Source organism: Ochotona curzoniae, unplaced genomic scaffold, assembly GCF_017591425.1.
Source record: "Ochotona curzoniae isolate NIBS_2020 unplaced genomic scaffold, NIBS_Ocur_1.0 contig_883, whole genome shotgun sequence".
In the NCBI taxonomy this organism is placed as follows: domain Eukaryota; kingdom Metazoa; phylum Chordata; class Mammalia; order Lagomorpha; family Ochotonidae; genus Ochotona; species Ochotona curzoniae.
Window position 1 is genome coordinate 53,150,631 of NW_024466599.1, and position 6,132 is coordinate 53,156,762.

Genomic DNA, 6,132 nt, shown 5'->3' on the forward strand with positions numbered 1-6,132 from the left:
ACAATGAACCTTTTCAAACATGAACATATCAGTGCTTCAGGTGCCAAGTAGGAAAAAATGAGGGAGGCTGCAAAAGAGTCTCACCAATCTCTTATTACATCTCAGGGACCATCAAGACTGACTACATCTGACAATGACTCTTAGCAGATAGAGAATCCAGAATGGGGAACTGGACAGTGCAGACTCACACTTCTGCTTTCCTGGGTGGTTTTTGTTCAGACTTACATCACCGCAGTAGTACTACTAGCACTATAATCACCAAAACAGTAGTAGATTCCGGCATCCGCAGCCTGCACAGGGCTGATGGTGAGAGTGAATGATGTCCCAGATCCACTGCCCTTGAACCTCGAATCGACCCCAGGGGCTAAATTGGATGCAAGGTAGATCAGGAGCTTTGGATGTTGCCCTGGTTTCTGCTGATACCAGGATAGATAATTGCTGCTAACACTCTGACTTGTCGTGCAATCGATGGTGACTGTGCCTCCCACCTTTGCAGACACCGTGGTTGGAGTCTGGGTCACATCCAAGGCACATCTGGCACCTGAGAAGGGAAACACAAACACAAACATCCACTCTCATCATCATGTTCATACAGCAGAGACAGGAAGTTTCAGTCAGCACTGACCACACTGGCTGAATTCAGTTCCTGGTGTTGTCTTTCCTCACCTGGGAGCCAGGGCAGCAGGAGCCCCAGGAGCTGAGTAGGGGCCCTCATGTCCATGCTGTGACCTGACTGGCACTGACCCTTGCACAGGGCATGAGCAGCCTGCTCTTAAGTGTGCAGGTCAGTGGGCTGTGTCCTGGGCACTTGTAAAATAGCAGAGGAAGTGGCATTGCTGTTCCAAGCAGAAGAGCCCAGCTCATCTCATAACTGAGCACAGGGAATGTGTCGCAAGCACCCAGGTCATCCCCCCTGCTGCACTCATTTACCTGTAGATAACACGATCCTCTCTGGACACATTATGTGACATAAGGCATTTGAGGGGCTCTTGACAGTCTCTAAATGAACCGATGGACAAGTACCATCTACTTGTATTTCATGGCTTTGTTTCATTGTATAAGAGAACAAGTTATTTTTAGAGAATGTGCAGTACTATGTTATTGTATAATTCTATACATTCCTCTATACATTCCTGCCCTCAAATTCTTCCCATACTTCACTTATTACGTACATATTTCTGAAGAGTGAAATCATTTCATTTAGTCTATTTAGAAAGAGAAGAAAGATTTACATATACTCAAGGGCCAATGTTTAATGACACTCAGACACCATTAGAATAATGAGAAGCAATGTACTGCACATAGATGCACCATAATATTGGAGAGAACCCCTATGACCAGAGGTTAAATGGGGCACCCCTTTCTTGACATAAGGGTCTTTGCAATACAATTTTCTGCCATTTGCTGTCTTTCCCTGAACTTTAGCAGGATGAAGCTCTGATTCCTGATGTGAAATGTCATGAATGAACTATCATCAGTGTTTACAGTCATCTGTAGGAACCTGGATTAGAATCCACAAAACCCAGGATATGAGTTCACACCCAGTATAATTCTATTGAAAATAAACCTTTTGTAGATTCTTCTGGTTTCTCTGAGTTGCAGTATCTAACACTGGGGCTCATGTGGACCATGTCTGGAAACTGATTGGTACAGAACAGGTGAGGTAGCCCAAGGGAAAGATCAATTATTAACCCGCCTAACTTAGATGAGGGAAGCTGATGCTTGGTGCAGGACCAGGTCATGCACTGAAAGTGCCTCATTTCTCTGTTACTCTTTGCTAGGGTCAGAGGAGGATGGAAGCACTTGCCTTCTCCCTGCCCAGGAGTCTGTCAATCTAGTACCAATAACAGAGCTGTCAACGGATTCTAGTAGATTTAGACTTAGATTTGCACCCCTGTATCTCACATCTTGTTTTGTACCATTCACCCAGTCCACACCACTAGAATATATTAAGGAAGTCACACCTCAGTGGCATGGAGCCTGGGAACCAGAGAAGTGGTGAGTATTACTGAGGCATTAACACAGGTGACCAGAACATGGTGATACAGCCTCATATTTTTAAAGATTTTTTTTTATTGTTGCTTACATTGTATTATGTAGTACAGTTTTATAGGCGCTGGGGATTCCCCCCACCCCTCCCATACCCCTCCCCCCATGGTGGATTCCTCCACCTTGTTGCATAACCATAGTTCAAGTTCAGTTGAGATTCATTGCTTGCAAACACATGCCTAGCATAAAGTTCAGCGTCTTATTGTCCAGATAAGTTCAGTGGCCTCTTGGGGAGACCTTCTCTGGTCTGAAGATAGGTCTAACAGAGTAAAGATCCGGTCAGTTAAAAGCCCCAACAAGGCCTCAGTATCAATATACAACATTATGGAATTAATTGACATAGTATTGGGTAAACAATATGTTAAAAATAATGCAAGTTCCCTTCTTCGAAACATCTGGGTTGAGACAGTATCAATGACAGGTTCAAAAAATAACAAACAACCAAACAAAAAATTACAGGTTAAATCAAGGCAAACATGTGGTATCTAATCTTTTGGGATTCGCTCATTTCCCTTAGCATTATAGTTTCCAGTTGTGCCCATTTAGCCACAAAGAACTGCATTTTGTTTTTTTTAATAGCTGAGTAGTATTCCATGGAGTAGATGAACCAAAGCTTTCTTATCCAATCTTCTGCTGATGGGCATTTCGGTTGCTTCCATGTTTTTGCAATTACTGATTGTGCTGCAATGAGATTTATTTTTTTTATTTATTGGAAAGGCAGATTATACAGAGAGAAGAGACAGAGAGGAAGATCTTCCGTCTGATGATTCACTCCCCAAGTGAGCGCAACGGCCCATGCTATGCCAATCCGAAGCCAGGAGCCTCTTCCGGGTTTCCCACATGGGTGCAAGGTCCCAAAGCTTTGGGCCTTCCTCGACTGCCTTCCCGAGCCACAGGCAGGGAGCTGAATGGGAAGCGGGGCTGCCGGGATAGAACCGGCGCCCATATGGGATCCCAAGCGTGCAAGGCGAGGACCTTAACCACTTGTGCCACCGCACCAGGCCCAAACAGCATCATTTTTTTAAAAAAAATCTAACGCCCACCAAAGCTGTGATTTCCAAGGAAATCTGCTATCAAATTGCTTATGCAAATCAAAAAGAAGCAAACTTCCTTAAAGATGGAATACACATATCTTTGGAGAAAGAGGCATCAGCACCACCCCATCCTTCACCTTCCCTGTCCCTCTGCTGGCTCCCTCCATTCCTGCCTGGGCTACACTGAGGTCTCTGAGCTGTGAAGACAGCTCAGCCTGCATACATGCAGACCACAGGACACAGGATGCATCCTGAAGCCACGAGGACAAGGAGTTGGATCCTCCTCTCTGGAGCTGCCTGAAGGAGCACAGCCCTGTTGTCTCCTTGGTTTCAACCCAGCCAAACCAAGGGTAAGCAAAACAGGGGTGAGCAAAAATGATAAAATCGTATCATAACTGTTATTTTTAAGACATTTTTTATTTGACAGAAAAAGAACAGAGGAAAATAGAGAGATCTTCTGTCAGCTGGTTCAATCCCCACTCCTCCAGTCAATGCCTATTCTGGCAACTATGTTACTGACACTAGAATATTAGGGTCTAGAACTCTAGACTACAGGCACACAATATCCTGAAACTTCCAGAGAGTGTCTGAGCTTAACACATGTCAGTTTTCCTTCCAAGGTGTAGGAACACTAAGAAGATCCAGAGATTTCTTTTGTCAGTTTGATAGGTGTGTTGGAGCAGCAATTCCATTTCTGGGTCACAAAACCTAAATGGTCACAAGCAAAGAGCTAAGGACAAGAAGTTTCCATTAGAAGCAATAAATTCAGCTCCACCAATCATCCATCTCAAATGTACTCCAATTCTGTGCTCCCAAGATGTGCTTTGTGGCTTTTAATTCTAAATTAGAAGAAGGCAAAGATGGCAAGAGAGAGTGAGGACCAGTTTAAACAGAATCATTAGTTAGGGTGAAGCACAGGAAATAGGAGAGGACAGGCCAATGATAGAGAGGCACCTAGAAACCTGTGGACATAGGGAAGCAGCAGAGAACGCAGAACAAGACCAACACTGCTGACAATCCAGTGATTAGGACAACTGACGCTTTCAAAATCCCCAGCATTGCTCAAGCAAGGAACGGGAGAAAGGCTATGCAGGCAACAGTGCTGCCACAGCACAGGCTCACAAGGGGTAGAATGGTGAGCCAGGAGCTGGGCTGTAGATATCCTGGTGGAAGCCTTGCTCAAGAACCTGGAGCTGAAACTCACTGGAGGGAGTGGCACAAGTGACTGCAAATGAAGTCCATATGCTGAACATCACCAGTAAAATAGAACTGTAGACCTATAGGCAGCACACCTTAGAAACAGGCATTAAGGAGAAGAATCTGCTAACCAGAATTCCAAATGATCAAGAGAAAAAGAAGAGACAGAGGCACAATGAATATTACTAATGCCTCCCCGACAAAGGAATAAAAGCTTTGTCAACCTCAGAGTAAACTGAGGAAGACACCCAGAAAATAGGGGACAACTAATTTTTAGTGTCAAATAGGCATGAACGTGGAAATGTGAAAAAATATCAAACATACATTGGATGGGTTAAAATTCCAGATCTCCCCAAGAGCTCCATGTGCCTTAGGGCAAACAAACCCCTGTGCCATGAGATTTGTTGTCAGAAGACAAATCCTGGACCATCCACCTACACCTGCAGAAAGACCAAAGGATGAAGGATTGGGGAACCATATGTGAGGCTGCAGGCAGCTGAGAGCATCAGCTCCAGGGCTGAGAACCACAGGCTCAACAGCCTGCTCCTTCTGTGGCAGAGGGCAGTGGATTCTGGGAGAACACAGAGTCCCATGTTTCTAAGGTCACCATCTTCGATCACCACATTCCTAGAACACTAGAGTATAACTTGGATTCTAAGAAATACTGTTTAATGATTCTGCTTGAAGCAGCCATTATATTTACCTTTTTAATGTACGTGTCCAAAAGAATGTTGTAACATTGAGAAATCAAGCATAAACATTTATTTCCTTTAATTCAATAAAAACATGGTCATACAGTGCTCCAGGTGCCAAATAGGAGAAAAGAAAAAGAGGCTATAAAGGATCCACAGGAGCCTTTCTAACTAGCTTACAGGGACCATGGAAGACTGACTGCACCTGAGAATATCTCTTAATATATGAGGTCAGAAAATAGCTGGTGTGATAGCACAGACTCACTTCTCCTTTCTAGCGTGGTTTTGGTTCAGGCTTTTATTACTGTGTTCACACTCCTACCACTATAACGCCCAAAACAGTAATAGGTTCCGATATTGTCAAGCTATACACCGTTGATGGTGAGGGTGAATGATGTCCCAGATCCACTGCCCTTGAACCTGTCAGGGACCCCAGAGGCTAAAGTGGATGCCCAGTAGATCAGGAGCTTTGGAGGTTGTTCTGGTTTCTGCTGATACCAGGATAACCTACTGCTAAAGCTCTGAATTTTCTGGCAATTGATGGTGACTGTGCCTCCCTCATTTGCAGACACCATGTTTGGAGTCTGGATCACCTGCATTGTACATCTGGCACCTGACAAGGGAAACACAAACACAAATATCCACTCTCATCAACATGTTATATTGAGAGAAAAATTCAGCCAACACTGACCACACTGGCTGAATTCAGTTCCTGGTGTTGTCCTTCCTCACCTGGGAGGCAGAGCAGCAGGAGCCCAGGAGCTGAGCAGGGACTCTCATGTCAATGCTGTATTCTCATTGGTACTGACTCTTGCACAGGATTTGTGTAAACTAATTGTAAGCCTGCAGGGCAGTGGACTATGATCAGGGACCATGCAAATTAGTAGGAGATGGGGCAGCACAGTGCAAAGATGATAATCCCAGTCCATCTCCTAGCTCAGTACAAGGCGGTGCCCTGGCATCCCAGACCAAATCAGAGCAATACTCTTTCATTTTAAGAGAACATGATTTTTCCAGAATACTTATAATCACAAAAGGGATTTAAGAGATACTTGCCTTAATTTAAATGAACCATAAGACAACATGTTAAAATCTACTTTTATTTCCAAGCTATGGGTGATTAATTAGAAAACAACTTTGTTAGGTGAAATTTGCAGAGA

The 6,132-nt window shown here is 44.2% G+C and overlaps 1 long non-coding RNA gene across 1 annotated transcript; it reads right to left on the reverse strand.

The window, feature by feature from the left end:
• Positions 1-247: 247 nt before the first annotated feature.
• Positions 248-5,580, reverse strand: LOC121165102. The gene is made up of 2 exons (XR_005885197.1): positions 5,393-5,580; positions 248-345 (listed from the first exon to the last, which is right to left on the reverse strand). It is a non-coding gene; the product is annotated as an uncharacterized LOC121165102 (long non-coding RNA).
• Positions 5,581-6,132: the final 552 nt, after the last annotated feature.